Below are 18,010 nucleotides of genomic sequence, written 5' to 3' on the forward strand. Positions count from 1 at the left end.
TGGCTTAATTCTAGGAACTAGAAACTGAAAATATTAAAGTTGATGAGTAATAATACAATTTCCCCACTATTTCTATAGACTGGAAGAAAATCATTTCTGCTTTCTCCTATGCTATCATTTTTTCCCCCCTCAACCCATTGCTTTTTGGTTTCTGGCCACCACTCCTCTGAAATTGCTCTTGATTGAGATACTGATTACTACTTAAAATTAACAAATCCACATGTCATTAGTCAATCTGTCAATCCTAGCCTTATGGGACCATCTTGTGGCATTTGACATATGACTACTCTTTCTTGAAACTCTACTTATTTGAAACAAATTTTTACTCATTGGGCCCTCAGTCCACTTTTTTTCAATAAATGTTTAATGAGCTAGGTATAACTGAGGTTGCCAGAGATACAATGGTGAACAAGTGGGCCTGATCCCTGCTTTTATGAAACTACCATTGTAGTCAAACAGACTGCTGAAAAAAAGCAGGAGAAAGTACAAGATTTCAGATACTTGTAAGTGCTGTTAAAACAGGATGTGGCACAGATTTCATAACAGTTGCCTGGCATCTGAACTCCCTTCTCATATTTATGGAATTTTCTGTCTTACGAAACACAGCCCAACGTGAAAATGCCTGATACTTTCCCAGCCACCTTTATAGCAGAGACAGCACATAATCTGGGCTCCTCCAGTCAGATGCGCCTATTCAGACTTCCAAACAGAAGCTACTGCATGGTGAGAGGAGGACCACAGCATATGTGCTATTGACAATGACAGTCGTGGAAGCAGCCGCCTGATTGCCTGAAGCAATGTTGACAGTAGTTCTGAGGCAAGTCAAGTATCTAGTCAGTGAGATGTAAGCTGTGGTGTCTGTGTCAGAAGTAACAGAGTAGTTTCTACTGGACCAGTTCTGTTGTGGCTCCTGGGTGAGTCATCTCAGAACCTAGTCACCCGGATCCCTCAAAGGTCAGTGAACCACCTGATCTCCTTTAATATGAATATTTAACTATCAATTGATTTCTTGGACTTACATAGTCAAGAAATACAAGAGAAGAAGAAGATCTACAAAAATCAACTCCAAACAATTAAGAAAATGGCAATAGGAACATACATATCAATAATTACTTTAAATGTAACTGGATTAAATACTTTTTAAATTTATTTTTAATTGGAGGATAATGCTTTACAGTGCTGTGTTGGTTTCTGCCATGCAACAACGTGAATCAGCCATAGGTATACACAAATTCCCTTCCTCTTGAGCCTCCCTCCCACCCCACCTCCCACCCCAGCCCTCTAGGTCATCACAAAGCACTGAGCTGAGTTCCCTGTGCTATACAGCTGCTTCCCACTTGCTATTTTACATAGGGTAGTGTGTGTGTGTCATTGCTACTCTCTCAATTTGTCCCACCCTCTTATTCCCTGACTGTGTCCATAAGTCTGTTCTCTACATCTGTATATCTACCTACCCTGCAAATAAGTTCATCAGTACCAATTTTCTTAGATTCCATATATATGCATATATATTTCAATATATCAACATTTGCTTTTCTCTTTCTGGTTTACTTCACTGTTTAACAGGCTCTATGCTCATCCACAGTCAGTTGATATCTGTTGTTTGTGACCAAGAATGCTGAGTGACAATTAGAGATAATGTGATAAGATACTGGTAGTTTAATGGACGTGTGAGGCATGGATGGTTATTAAGAAAGTCTCCTAAAAAGGTGTGACAGCTAAAGTGAGTTCTGAATGATTACAGGACAGAAAGAATTCTTCCAGACACAGAAAGTGCATGTACAAAGTTTCCAGTGTACAAAAGATCGTGGTCTCCATGTGGGATGAATGGAGGACTGTGCCTGGAGTGGACTGAGTGAAGAGATCTGAAGACAGACTGAGGCAGGAAAGGCATTGTAGGGTTTGTAGGCGGTTTGGATGGATTCTGATTGCCACAGGAAGCTACCAAAGGGTTTTTAGCAGGGTAATATGTGGTTTACATTTTTATTGATCACTTTAGAATATATACTGTGTGCATAATGGTTTATAGGAAGGCAAGAAGAGGAAAAGGGACTCCACTTCAGAGACGTTTGCAATAGGTTAAGTGAGAGAAGGATGGTGGTAGGAGATGAGGAGAAATGGGGAGATTCAGCAAATTTTGGAGGTAGAGTTATAGAGAGTGCTGATGGACTGGATATCAGAGAGAAGGAAAGAAGAATCAAAGATGATTTCTAGGATTTTGGCTTAAACAACTGAGTAGATGGAATGACATTTATTGAGATGTAAATATCATTAAAGTCTGGGGAGGAGCAGGTTTGGGGTAAAGGTAGGCATAACATAAGAATTCAGCTTTAGATTGTTAACTTTGGCTTCCAAGAACAGATGTTAAATGAGCCACATAGATAGGTTTAACCTGGGAGGAGATGTCCAGGCTGAAAATGTGGCCCTCAGTGTAATCACGCTACTTACAACCATGGGATTAGTTAAAATCACCTAGGGACTAGGTGACTATAGTTAGGGAAGGAAAGAGGGCATAGCACTGACCACCAGAGGATTCAGGTCTATTGGGAGAGGTGGAGAAGGAACAGCCAGTGGGGAAGAACAGGTAAGTGCAGGATCAGAAAAGCCAAAGAAGGAAAATGTTTCAAGAAGGAAGGGTGGACAACTAGGGCAGCACTACTGAGAGCTGAGGTCAGATTTCCTTTTATTCTTTTGTCTATTCCTTAGTACTTCCAAAATGCTTTTGTACTTCTCATTGCATTAGTACTTATCCCCTTAATACATATACTTCTTCACTATTATATCAAAATAGTCAAATAATACCCATCCTGCTCTTTATTTACCGTTGCTCACCACCATCAAAACTAGAGTGAAAATACAGAACATTCACTAGCCCACATTCCCTGCTCAGCCTTGTACTATTCTTACACATTCCCCTGCAACATTCTTCCAATTTGAAGGTTTCACTGACTTAGTCAAATGTTCTGTTTCTAGACATTTATTAGATTTTCTCTGAAAATGTGACATCTTTATTTCCAGAATCTTTGCTGTTGTTGTTGTTCAGTAGTCAAGTCGTTTCTGACTTTTTGAGACCCCATGGACTGCAGCGTACCAGGATTCCCTGTCCCTCACCATCTCCCAGAGTTTGCCCAAGTTCATGTCCATTGAATCAGTGATGCTGCTCAACAATCTCATCTTCTGTCGTCCACCTCTTCTCCTGCCTTCAATCTTTCCCAGCATCAGGGTCTTTTCCAATGAGTCAGCTCTTCACATCAGGTGGCCAAAGTATTAAAGCTTTAGCATCAGTCCTTCCAATGAGTATTCAGTGTTGATTTTCTTTAAGATTGACTGGTTTGATATCCTTGCTGTCCAAGGGACTCTCAAAAGTCTTCTCCAGCACCACAGCTTGAAAGCATCAATTCTTTGGTGCTCTGTCTTCTTTACGGTTCAACTCTCTCATCCGTACATGACTATTGGAAAGACCGTAGCCTTGACTGTACAGACATTTGTCGGCAAAGTGATGTCTTCACTTTTTAACACACTGCCTAGGTTTTTCATAGCTTTTCTGTGAAGAAGCGATTGTCTTCAATTTCATGACTGCAGTCACCATCTGCAGTGATTTTAGAGCCCAAGAATAGGAAATTTGTCACTGCTCCTGCCTTTTCTCCTTCTATTTGCCATGAAGTGATGGGACCGGATGCCATGATCTTAGCTTTTTTAATACTGAATTTTAAGTTGACTTTTTCACTCTTCTCTTTCACCCTCATCAAGAGGCTCTTTAGTTCCTCTTCACTTTCTGCCATTAGAGTAATATCATCTGCATACCTGAGATTGTTGGTTTTTTCCCAGCAATATTGATTCCAGATTGTAATTCATCCAGCCTGGCATTTTGGATAACATGCTATGCATATAAGTTAAATAAACAAAGTGACAATAAACAGCCTTGTCATAGTCCTTTCTCAATCCTGAACCAGTCAGTTGTTCCATACAAGGTTCTAACTGTTACTTCTTGAAATGCATACAGGTTTCACAGGAGACAGATAAGAAGGTCTGGTATTCCCATCTCTTTAAGAGTTTTCCATAATTTCTTATGATCCACACAGTCAAAGACTTTAGTGTAGCCAATGAAACAGAGGTAGATGCTTTTCTGAAATTCTCTTTCTTTCTTTATGAAAGCAAGAAAGTGAATGTTGGCAATTTGATCTCTGATTCCTCTGCCTTTTCTAAACCCAGCTTGAACATCTGAAATTTGTTGGTTGGCATAGTGCTGAAGCCTAGCTTGGAGGATTTTGAGCATAACCTTACTAGCGTGGAAGATGAGTGCAATTGTTCAGTGCTTTGAACATTCTTTAGTATTGCCCTTCTTGGGAATTGGGATGAGGATTGATCTTTTCCAGTCCTGTGGCCACTGCTGGGTTTTCCAAATTTGCTGACATATTGAGTGAAGTACTTTGATAGCATCAACTTCTAGGATTTTAAATAGCTCTGTTGGAATCCCATAAACTCCACTAGCTTTATTAAGAGCAGTGCTTCCCAAGGCCCACTTGATTTCACACTCCAGAATGTCTGGCTCTGGGTAAGTGACCACACCATCATGGGTATTTGGGTTATTAAGATCTTTTTTGTACATTTCTTCTTTGTATTCTTTCTATCTCTTCTTGATCTTACATTATCATCATTTATGCAGTTTAATTACAATTGTTGTGTGTTTTTTTGCTTACCACTGTTTATTCGTTATCTTTCCCTACTGTTCCATCTGGGTTCTAAGTCACTTCAGTTGTGTCCGACTCTTTGAGACCCTATGGACTGTAGCCCGCTGGTCTCCTCTGTCCATGGGTTTGTCCAGGCAAGAATATTGGAGTGAGTTGCCATTATTCTTCCTCCTCCAAGGAATCTTCCCAACCCAGGGATTAAACTCCTGTCTTTTATGTCTCCTGCATTGGCAGGTGGGTTCTTTACCACTAGCACCACCTGAGAAGCCCACCTACTCTTAAGATTAGCTTCTTATTTGATGGACAACTATTTTGAGGATTTTTCTCAAATAGGATCTGTGAGTGATATACTCTCTGAATCCTTACTTAATCCTAATGTCTTCTCTTGTTTAGTTTAGTACATGGTTAGCACATCCTAATGTGCTAATGTCTTCTCTTGTTAAGTCACTAAGCCATATCCAACTCTTTTGCGGCACTATAGACTGTAGCCCAACAGCCTCCTCTCTCCATGGGATTTCTCAAGCAAGAATACTGGAGTGGGTTGCCATTTCCTTCTCCAAGGGAATCGTCTCAACCCAGGGATTGAACCTGAGTCTCCTGCATTGCAGGCAAATTCTTTACTGCTGGGCCAGCCAGGATGGCATTCAGGCTGAATGGCAAAGATTGCTCTCCCATCCTCTGAGTAGCACACAGATGCCTTTTCATTCTCATCAAGCTTCCAGTTTGCAGATGAAAAGTCTGAAATTTTTTTCTCTTTAAAATATTTTCCCTTTGGAAACTTTTTGCTATATTTCAAGAATTGTACCAGCATACACTTAGGTACAGGTTTCCCAGGTGGTGCTGGCAGTAAAGAACCTGCCTGCCAATGCAGAAAATGCAGGAGACCTGGGTTCGATCCCTGGGTCTGGAAGATCCCCTGTAGGAGAGCATGGCAACCACTCCAGTATGCCTGGTGTGCTATGGTCCATAGGGTGACAAAGAGCCAGGCATTACTGAAGCAACTTAGTACACATGCACTCACTCTTAGGTACTTGTCTTTTTTTGAGGTGAAATTCTCATGCAATTAGCACTATAAAGCGTATGATTCAGTGGCATTTTCTATATTCCCAATGTTGTGCAGCTATTACCTCTCTCAATTTTGTTCATCTTTTCAAAAAACTAACTTGTGGTTTCATTGATTTCATTAATTTGATTACTTTTCTACATTCTATTTTATTTATTTATGCACTAGTATTTATTATTATTTCCTTTTATTTTGCTGATTTTGGGTTTAGTTTGTTCTTCTTTTGATAGTTCCATAAGATATATATTTACATTGTTGATTTGAGATCTTTAAAAAAAATTTTTTAATATAGGGATTTACAACCATAATGTAATGTAATGAGCAGTACTTTTAATACATTTATAAATTTTTGTATGTTTTGCTTTGTTTTCATTCATCACAAAGTATTTTTTCATTTCTCCTTTGGCCTATTATTTGAATAAGAGTATGTTGTTAAATTTTCATGTAATTACAAATTGTCCAGCTTTCTTTTGGTTATCAATTTCTACCTTTGGTTATCGATATCTACCTTGGACACATTATGGTCCTGGGAGATAGTTTCTATAATTTTGAACTTTTAAAATTTGCGAATTTTTATTTCATGGTCTAACATGATTTACCTTAGAGAATGTTCATGTGAAATTAAGAAAAATGTGCATTCTTATATTGTTGGGTAGAGTGTTCTATACATGTATTTTATAAATTTAATTGGTTTACAATATTGCCCAAGTTCTCCATGATTTACTGATCTTTTCTAGATGTTTTGTCTGTAAATAAGGCATTGAAGTTTCCAATTATTTTTGTAAAATTACTTTTCCTTTCAGTTCTGTCAATATTTGTTTCATAATTTGCAGACTTGTTGGAAGAGGGTGTTTGCTATGACCAGTGCATTCTCTTGGCAAAACTCTATTGGCCTTTGCTCTGCTTCATTCCGTACTCCAAGGCCAAATTTGCCTGTTACTCCAGGTGTTTCTTGACTTACTACTTTTGCATTCCAGTCCCCTATAATAAAAAGGACGTCTTTTTTGGGTGCTAGTTCTGAAAGGTCTTGTAGGTCTTCATAAAAGTCAAGTGGGCCTTAGAAAGCATCATTACGAACAAAGTTGGTGCAGGTGATGGAATTCCAGTTGAGCTATTTCAAATCCTGAGAGATGATGCTGTGAAAGTGCTGCACTCAATATGCCAGCATATTTGGAAAACTCAGCAGTGGCCACAGGACTGGAAATGGTCAGTTTTCATTCCAATCCCTAAGAAAGGCAATCCCAAAGAATGCTCAAGCTACCGCACAATTGCACTCATCTCACATGCTAGCAAAGTAATGCTCAAAATTCTCCAAGCCAGGCTTCAGCAGTACATGAACCGAGAACTTCCAGATGTTCAAGCTGGTTTTAGAAAAGGCAGAGGAACCAGAGATCAAATTGCCAACATCCGCTGGATCATTGAAAAAGCAAGAGAGTTCCAGAAAAGCATCTATTTCTGGTTTATTGACTACACCAAAGCCTTCGACTGTGTGGATCACAATAAACTGTGGGAAATTCTGAAAGAGATGGGAATACCAGACCACCTGATCTGCCTCTTGAGAAACCTGTATGCAGGTTAGGAAGCAACAGTTAGAACTGTACATGGGACAACAGACTGTTTCCAAGTAGGAAAAGGAGTACATCAAGTCTGTATATTGTCACCCTGCTTATTTAATTTCTATGCAGAGTACATCATGAGAAACGCTGGGCTGGAAGAAGCACAAGCTGGAATCAAGATTGCCGGGAGAAAAAACAATAACCTCAGATATGCAGATGACACCACCCTTATGGCAGAAAGTGAAGAGGAACTAAAAGGCCTCTCGATGCAAGTGAAAAAGAAGAGTGAAAAAGTTGGCTTAAAGCTTAACATTCAGAAAAGTAAGATCATGGCATCTGGTCCCATCACCTCATGGGAAATAGATGGGGAGACAGTGGAAACAGTGTCAGACTTTATTTTTGGGGGCTCCAAAATCACTGCAGATGGTGACTGCAGCCAAGAAATTAAAAGACACTTACTCCTTGGAAGGAAAGTTATGACCAACCTAGATAGAATATTTAAAAGCAGAGACATTACTTCGCCAAAAAGGTCTGTCTGGTCAAGGCTATGGTTTTTCCAGTGGTCATGTAATGATGTGAGAGTTGGACTGTGAAGAAAGCTGAGCACTGAAAAATTGATGCTTTTGAACTGTGGTGTTGGAGAAGACTCTTGAGAGTTCCTTGGACTGCAAGGAGATCCAACCAGTCCATCCTGAAGGAGATCAGTTCTGGGTGTTCATCGGAAGGACTGATGCTGAAGCTGAAACTCCAATACTTTGGCCACCTGATGCGAAGAGTTGACTTGTTGGAAAAGACCTTAATGCTGGGAGGGATTGGGGGCAGGAGGAGAAGGGGACGACAGAGGATGAGATGGCTGGGTGGCATCACCGAGTCGATGGGTATGAGTATGAGTAAACTCCGGGAGTTTGTGATGGACAGGGAGGCCTGGCATTTTGTGATTCATGAGATCGCAAAGAGTCGGACACGACTGAGCGACTGAACTGAACTGAACTGAATTTGCAGATTGTCGTTTGGCATACATATTGCATACTTGTTATAATTTCTTGATGAATTGACCCAATATAGGTATAAAATGTCCCATTTTTGTTTTATAACTGTTTTTTAGCTTAAAATCTGTTTTTTCTGATATCAGAATATTTACCCTAGCTCTCTTTTCACTATGACTTACGTAGATCTCCCCCCCACCCCCATTCTTTCCCTTTAATTCTATTTATGTCTTTATATCTATAGTGAGTCAGGGCAGTTTAATTTTTTCAACTTTATTAAGCTTTTGAATAGCCAATAAAGTCACATGGCTATAAACTTAAAAGGTATAGAATGATAAATCATGAAAAGACTCCCATGCCTTTTTCCTTTTCCCTATAACTTTTCAAAGATAGTCTATCTCTATGTATAGAAAACACATACATAATTCCCCTTCTTCTTTACATGAATAACAAATTATGTAATCTGCTCTGAACAGTGCCTTTTTTCTCTTGATGATGTAGGTTAGTAATTATTTTATAACAGCATGTAAATAACTGAGCTAATCTTTTGCATAGTCATATAGAATTCTCCCGAATTGTTATTGATCCTCTTTTTTGTCAAAGGAAGAACATTTAAATATTTCCCCCTTTTTTGACTTTTAATATATGAGTTATACTATTTTCTCTAATTTGTGACATTTTTTCTAACCATGTGGGCTTCCCAGGTGGCTCAGTGGATAAAGAATATGCCTGCAGTTCAGGAGAAGCAAGAGACACAGGTTCGATCTCTGGGTTGGGAAGGCCCTGGAGGAGGGCATGGCAACCCACTTCATCATTCTTGCCTGGAGAATCCCATGGGCAGAGAAGCCTGGAGAGCTACAATTCATAGGGTCACAAAAAGTCAGACATGACTGAAGCAACTGAGCATGGAGTCAAATCTATCAACCTTTTCTGTTTTTCAGAAGTTTTTGATTGTGCCCTTGTCTTTGTCATACTTAAGCCTTTCTTACTCTTGGCCATTAAATAAATCATCCCATGATTGTTTCATTTTTCTTGGAATGGTAAAAATTTAGTTTTGAACAAAAATATCCTTAAAGTATTCAGTATTCTCTATTAACATTATTGAGGTAGTGATGGGGCAACTAAACATATTTCTTTCTTGCCTCATAAATAGGGATTTTAGCTTTAGGGGGGGGTTTAATGAACATTAGTCCTACACAAGAATCTGTTTCTATTTCCAGTCAATTACCAATAATAATAGCAATTTATTTTAATGGGTTATTATGAATTCTGCTAATTTTCTATCATTAGAAAGTATTTTGTAAATACTTAGAAAAAATGGGAGAGACACAAAACTTCCATGTCTTTGGGAAGTTTTTCTAACACATTGAGAATTATTTTGTGTCAGTCATCTAGATCTGGATATAGCTGCTCAGAAGAAAGAATTTGACTGGTGTAGATGGAGAAATTATTTAAATGAAGAGTGGAAGTTAATTAGACTATCACTGGCTAGATGAGAGTTCAGAATGAGAAGGAGGACAGAATATTTACAATAAGGAAATAAATAATATAAGTGGAGGCTTGAATGCAGAATTAAGCAAGATAACTGTAATTAGTCTCACTCAAATGATGGCTCAGGTGGTAAAGAATCCTCCTGCAATGCAGGAGACCTGTGTTTAGTCCCTGGGTTGGGAAGATCCTCTGGAGAGGGGAATGGTTACCCACTCCAGTATTCTGGCCTGGAGAATTCCATGGACTGCATATTTCACGGGGTCGCAAAGAGTCGGCCATGACTCAGTGACTTTCATTTTCAAAGTGTAAGTAAATGTCATGTGCTAGCATATTGTAGGAAATTAATTTGGCTTTATTGAAAAGTATTAAATACAAACACTGTCAAAAATCAAAGGAGTTTTGAAAAAAATAAGTAATGGAAGCAATTGAGATTTCTCAAGAAGGTAACCTCTAAAATTGGTCTAATCCTATTGCTGAGCATCAACTTGACTGGAGAGAATTCTGGAGGCAGACAAGTGAAGAAACTCTTTAGGTCTGAGTACAATTATACAGATTTAAGGTATTATGTTGCTATTCTATATCTTCCTATTAGCAATTATAATAATGACTTCAATGAGATTATTTTTTCCCACATATTATATTCATGTTCCAAAGAATGCAAGACAAGGTTACTTCACCTAAATGTGACCTTTATTTCTAGGAAGATTTATCCCCTAAGTTATTGCATCCTTTTTAAACTTGTCAACCCTGATGAGCAACATAGGAAAAAAATCCTAAAAATTCTTATAAATCTTTCTAGTAAAACAATAGAAATTCTCAGTATGCCTAATGTATGCTCAGTCACTCTGTCGTGTCCAACTCTCTGTGGCCCCATGGACCGTATGTAGCCTGCCAAGCTCCTCAGTCTATGGAATTTTCCAGGCAAGAATACTCAACCAGGTTGCCATTTCCTACTCTAGTGAATCTTCTCAACTCAGAGAGTGAATCCTCACCTCTTGCATGTCCTGAGCTGGCAAGCAGATTTTTTTTTTTTTTAATTCATTTGTGTTTCTCTCTCTCTCTCTCTCTCTCTATATATATATATATATATATATATATATATATATATATAAGCATAGTGGACTTATATCATTTCAGGTGCACAGCAAGATGATTCAGTTATATATATACACATATATATATGTGGTGGCTCAGTTGGTAAAGAGTCTGCCTGCAATGCAGGAGATCTGAGTTCGAACCCTGGGTTGGGAAGATCCCCTGGAGAAGTGGAATGGCAACCCACTCCGTATTCTTGCCTGGAATCCCATGGAGGAGCGTGGCAGGCTACAGTCCATGGGGTCACAAGGAGTCAGTCAATCAGACTGAGTGACTTTCACTATAAACACATATTATTTGTCAGATTACTTTCCATTATAGATTATTACAAGATATTGACTAGAGTTCCCTGTGCTATACAGTAAACCTTTGTTGCTTTTTGCATATCTTGTTTTCTAGTAGTCTATTCATACTAAGTCAAACAAGCGGAATCAAAATGTCATAAATTTTATAGTTAGGAAAATTCATAAATTTTCTAAAATATATATTATATATACTATTTATATATATGCATACAAAAGCTTTTCTACTATGCTTGGTAAAGACTTGATACAGAACATCAAAAAAAGAAGAGCTGGAAAAATTGGAAAACATAACCTAAATGAAATGGGGGCACTGACTATGAAATAGAAAAATTGAAACAAACTAGATAAAAGTAAAAGATCATCATATAGTCCAGTTGTTTTAAAAATGGCTGCTCATTAGAAATATATCTGGAGCTCTAGAGAAAAAAAGTAGTACTTTGGAATTTGTATTTTTCAAAAACTTCAAAGATAATTCTGATATGCATCTGGATTTTAAAAAGTGATTACAGGTTTTTCTATTAAATGGTAGTTTAGGTGGTATAGAATTCTCTTATTTTTCTGTTGACTAATCATGATACAATGGTATTAAGTGAATAATAGTTATATTTTTAAATTTAAATCTCTGATGCATTTTCTATTGTGATAAAAATATACTTAACATAGAGAACAAGATGGCAGAGAGTATGTGGACATGGAGTAAATCTCTCTCCACAGATACATCAGGAATACACCTTCAGACACAGAAGTGCATGCAGAACACCAGCTGAGAACAGATAGGAGTACCTGACCAGTGGAAAAGAATATATAGAACCACACAAAGCTCAGCAGGATGAAGGAACTAGGGGGTAAAGCAGGAGTGTTAGTAGGACTGGGCCTGCCCTTGGCGGGTGGGGGAACGGAGGCAGGGATCCAATTCTCACATTGGGGCAACTGTCTGAGTCAGAGGAGAAACATTTAAGGCTGAGAGGGAAACAGCTGATCTGTGGCAGCCTAAATGGAATGAGAATCAGACAGTCCTTGCTGCAGCCGTAGGTACCCCAGGCAGGGACGCAGGTGCCCTGGAAGGTGCAGCGGCTGGAAGCTGAAGTTTGGGGAATGTGGACCAATTCCAGGGCGAGGGCTGCTGTTGAGTGCAGAGGGACAGATGGAAGGGTTGTGAGGGAGGAGAATATGGTGGGAAATGCCTGTGGAGGAAACCCGGGTAGCCATAGAAACAAGGCGATACTGCTGAGTCACACGTAGAGGGTGGAGCCACCACCACAGCCTCTCTCACCCCACACACCGGTTTCTGCAGCTGAACAATAGAGAGGCTGGACCATCAAATGTTTGACGCACTGAACTAGAGTAGGACCCACGCAAGGTGCTCCTTTAAGAGACTGATGCACTGAACTGCAGAGTAGGGCCCCAGCTAGGGGCCCCCCGCTCTATGTGTCCGACACTCCAAACAACAGAGAAGGGCCCCAGGCAAGGGAACCCTCTAAGTGCTGGAACGGGCAGAGCTATGGAGAAAGACTGGCCAAAGAGTTCTTCTGATTACCAGCTACAGGAGGCTCGAAAAAAGACTCCAATAGGGCCATAACTCCTGCAGTGGAGGCAGTCAGTGTCCCTGCACACTTGGCGCCGCCAGAGTCTCTACAAGCCAGGCAGATATGCCACCTTCATGCTCAACTCTCATGGGGCAGAGCTGCCACAGGCAAAAAAGTTTTGTGTCTATGCATGCAGGGTCACTTTGGTCATGTCCAACTCTTCACAACCCTGTAGACTGTGGCCTGCCAGGCTTCTCTGCTGGGGGACTCTCCAAGCAAGAATGCTGGAGCATATTGGCCAATACTGGTTGCCCTACCCTTCTAGAGCACTATATTTCCTGCTGCCCTAGCCGCCAACTCTCCTGAATACATGGTGCTGCCAGAACCCCTGCGACCCAAACAGCTGCACCACCTCCACAGCTGGCCCTCACTGGGGCAGAGCCAAGTCCTCCAGGGCAGCTCAGGAGCAAATCCCAGTGGTTGACCCATATGCACAGGTGGAAATAAAACCACGAGTGAAACCCAGGGGCAGTGTGAATAAGAAAGAAGACCCAAAACCATCCCACCACCTGTATAAGCTGCAGATTAAATCCACATGATCAGCTAGGCAGACTCTATGTCTATGGAATACATAAAAGGACATTGAGAGCTCCCACAAAAGAAAATGCACTAGTTCTGATAGCTGTGGACGTCGGAGGCAAGAACCCACAGGACAAAGACCAAATTAGAATCTGAGCTGTGCTCACAACAGATTCAGAAGTCAACACAGTGTAGGAGGGCATCCTAGGGAGGTGGGGTGGACTGTGACTCCCAGCGAGGGAAAAGACTCTGACACCAGTGACTCAAGAAAAACATTTATTATTCTTATATTTTGACTTGTTCTGTAGACTCTTTTGGATTTTTTCCCCTTTCCCCCCCTCTGTTGTAGTTGTTGATTTTGTTGGCACTATAAAATCTAATTAAGCTTTTGAGCTATGTTTTTTTTTTCTCAGTAACATTTTTTATTGTTGTTATAAATCTCTGCCTTTACATCGGGGTTTTACAGTTCTGTGGATTTTTTCTTTTCTTTTTCCTCCTTTTTGAATTTCTATTTTTAATTTTTTAAAACTACTATTATTTTTCTACATTTATTCATTTGTTTGCTTTTCCTACTGTCCTTTCCCCCTTGCAGTTAAACATTAATGTACATAAATCTTCTTTATCTACGCCCATTTAACTTGGCAAATCTATTCTTTCCTTCTTTTCTTTCTTTCCTTTACTCTCAACTTATTTGTTAGCTTTAGTTTCATTGCTTTATTCCCCAATTGGCACTTTACTTTAGTTTGTTTTCCAGTTTGTGCTTTAGTTAGTTTTGTTCTGAAATGGTAGATATAATTTTGGTTTCCTTTGTTCACCAGGTCAATCTATTGTACATTATTTTTGTTGGACTGTTTTGATTTTGCTTATGGGTGTATATGTATATTTGTATATTCAGTCACACTTTTTATTGTTGTTATAAACCTCTGCCTCTATGTTGGACTTTTGCAGTTCTGTGAAATTTTCCTTTTTTTCTCTTTTCTCTTTTTTTAATTTTAATGTTTAATTTTTAAACCTATTATTATTTTTCTACATTTGTCCTTTGTTTGCCTTTCCGACTGTACTAATTTCCTTGCAGTTAACCTCTAATGTATATAAATCTTCTTTATCTACCTCTATTTAACTTTGCATATGTATTCTTTCCTTCCTTTCTTTCTTTTCCTCTCTTTCCTCTTTCCTTTGGTTTCCTCACAGAAACCAAGAGGAAGAAAGAATTCAACACTGAAGCCTGGGAAAAGGAGACCTCAAACTCAATAACTTAAAAAAGAAAATGAAAAGGCAGAAAAATACTACACAAATGAAGGAATAAATTAGAAACACAGAAGTCCAAATAAATGAAGAGGAAATAGGCAAACTACATAAAAAATAATTCAGAATAATGATAGTAAAGATGATAAAAAAAAATTTTTGAAAACAAAATGGAGAAAATGCAAGAATCAAGTAACAAAGACCTAGAAGAATTAAAGAATAAGCATACAGAAACAAAAAACACAATTACTAAAATTAAAAATAATCTGGAAGGAATCAATAGGAGAATATCTGAAATAGAAGAATGAATCAGTGACCTGTAAGATGAAAATAACTTCTGAAGTGCAGAATAAGTGAAAAGAGTGAAAAGAACTGAGGATAGCCTCAGAGACCTCTGGGACAATATCACACACACCAATATTCAAATTATAGGGGTCCCAGAAGAAGAAGAGAAAAAGAAAGGGTATGAGAAAATTTTTGAAGAGATTATAGTTGAAAATTTTCCCAACATGGAAAACGAAAGAGTCAATCAAGTCCAAGAGGCACAAAATGTCCCATACAGGGTAAACCCAACAAGAAACATGCCAAGATATATACTAATCAAACTAACAAAGACTAAACACAAAGAAAGAATATTAAAAGCAGCAAGGAAAAAGAAACAAGTAACATACAAAGGAAACCCATATGCTTAACAGCTGATCTTTCAGCAGAAACTCTGCAGGCCAAAAGGGAATGGCAGGGTATATTTAAAGTACTGAAGGGGAAAAATTTACAACCAAGATTACTGTACCTGGAAAGGATCTCACTCAAAATTGATGGAGAAATAAAAAGCTTTTCATACAAGCAAAAGTGAAGAGAATTCAGTACCACCAAATCAACTGTAGAACAAATGTTAAAGGGACTTATATAGTCGAGAAATACAACAGAAGAAAAAAGATCTACAAATCAACCCCAAGCAATTAAGAAAATGACAATAGGAACATATATATATATATATATATATATATATATATATATATATATATATATATATATCAGTAATCACTTTAAATGTAAATGGATTAAATGTTCCAACCAAAAGACACAGACTGGCTGAATGGATACAAAAACAAGACCCATATATATTCTGTCTACAAGAAACCCACTTCAGACCTCAAGACACATATAGACTGAAAGTGAGAGGATGGGAAAATATATTCCACGCAGATGGGAAGCAAAAGAAGGCTGGAGTAGCAACCCTCATATCAGACAAAAGAGACCTTAAGATAAAGAAGATTACAAGAGATAAGGAAGGACACTACATAATGATCAAGGAATCAATCCAAGAGGAAGACATAACAATTGTACATATCTATGCACCAAACACAGGAGAACCTCAATACATAAGACAAACACCAGCAGACACAAAAGGAGAAACTGACAGTAGCACAATAATAGTAGGAGTCTTTAACACACCACTCACACCAATGGACAGATCATCAAAACAACATTAATAAGGAAACACAAGTCTTAAATGATACATTAGATGAGATGGGTCTCATTGATATCTTTAGGACATTCCATCCAAATACAGAAGAATACACCTTCGTCTCAAGTGCACATGAAACATTCTCCAGGATAGACCACATCTTGGGTCATAAGTCAAACCTCAGTAAATTTAAGAAAATTGAAATCATGTCAAACATCTTCTCCAACTACAATGCCATGAGACTAGATATCAATTAGAAGAAAAAACTGTGAGAAACACAAACATATGGAGATTAAACAACACATTTAAAAAATAACCAACAGGTTACTGAAGAAATCAAAAGGGGAATCAAAAAATTTCTAGAAAAAAATGACAATGAAAACACAGCAACTCAAAACCTCTGGAATGCAGCAAAAGCAGTTCTAAGATGGAAGTTTGTAGCAATACAATTCTACCTCAGTAAACAAGAAAAAACATCGAACAAAGAACCTAACTTTACACCTAAAACAACTGAAAAAAAACCCGAAAAACAACAAGACCCCAAAATTTGTAGAAGTAAAGAAATCATGAAGATCAGAGCAGAAATAAATGAAAAAGATATGAAAGAAACAATAGTAAAGATTAATAAAGCTAAAAGCTGCTTCTTTGAGAAGATAAACAAAATTGACAAATCTTTAGCCAGACTCATCAAGAAAAAAGAGAGAAAAATCAAATCAACATAATTAAAAATGAAAAAGGAAAGGTTACAACAGACAATGCAGAAATGCAAAGGATTATAAGAGACTATTATGAAAAAACTATATGGCAATAAAATGGATAACCTGGAAGAAATGGACGGATTCTTAGCAAAGTTCAACCTGCCAAGACTGAAGAAGGAAAAAATAGAAATTATGAACAACTCAATTACAAGCACTAAAACTGAAGATGTGATAAAAAAAAATTCCCAAACAAAAGCCCAGGACAAGATGGCTTCACAGGAGAATTCTATCAAACATTTAGAGAAGAGCTAATGCCTATCCTTCTAAAACTCTTTCAAAAAATTGTGGAGGTAGGAACACTTCCATACTTATTCTACAAAGCCACCATCACCCTGATACCAAAACCAGACAAAACACCAAAAAAGAAAACTACAGGCCAATATCACTGATGAATATAGATGCAAAAATCCTCAACAGAATTTTAGCAAACAGAATGCTGCGACACATCAAAAAGCTCATACACCATGATCAAGTTGGGCTTATTCCAGGGGTGCAAGGATTCTTCAATATATGGAAATCAATCAATGTGATACATCATATTACCAAACTGAAAGATTAAAATCCATATGATAATCTCAATAAATGCAGAAAAAGCCTTTGACAAAATTTAGCATCCATTTATGATTAAAACTCTTCAAAAAATGGGCATAGAAGAAACCTACCTCAGTAAAGGTCATATATGATAAGCCCACAGAAAACATTATTCTCAATGGTGAAAAATTGAAAGTATTTCCCCTAGGATCAGGAGCAAGACAAGGGTGTTCACTTTCACCACTATTATTCAATAGTGAAATAATATTATTCCACTTAATTATATAATTAATATTATTCCACTTAATTATATTAATTATATAATTAATAATAATATCTGGAAGTCCTAGCTAGAGCAGAGAAGAAAAAGAAACAAAAGGAATCCAGATCAGAAAAGAAAAAGTAAAGCTCTCACTGTTTGCAGATGGCATGATATCGTACTAGAAAGACCCTAAAGATAGTATCAGAAAATTACCAGAGCTAATCATGAACTTAGCCAAGTTGCAGGATACAAAATCAATACATAGAAATCACTTGCATTTCTATATACTAACAATGAAAAATCAAAAATAGAAAGTAAGCAATCAATCCCATTCACCATTGGAACAAAAAGAATTAAATATCTAGGAATAAACTTACCTAAGGAGACAAAACAACTGTACACAGAAAATTATAGGACACTAAAAAAAAGAAATCAAAGATTATGTGAACATATG

The 18,010-nt window shown here is 38.0% G+C and overlaps 1 protein-coding gene across 4 annotated transcripts in view; it reads right to left on the reverse strand.

Moving 5' to 3' along the window:
• LOC136161285 (SLAM family member 9-like) overlaps positions 1-18,010 on the reverse strand; it is a 46,495-nt gene that overhangs the window by 20,654 nt on the left and 7,831 nt on the right. The gene's annotated exons all lie outside the window — the stretch shown is intronic.

The sequence above is a fragment of the Muntiacus reevesi genome, chromosome 1 (assembly GCF_963930625.1).
Source record: "Muntiacus reevesi chromosome 1, mMunRee1.1, whole genome shotgun sequence".
In the NCBI taxonomy this organism is placed as follows: Eukaryota; Metazoa; Chordata; class Mammalia; order Artiodactyla; family Cervidae; genus Muntiacus; species Muntiacus reevesi.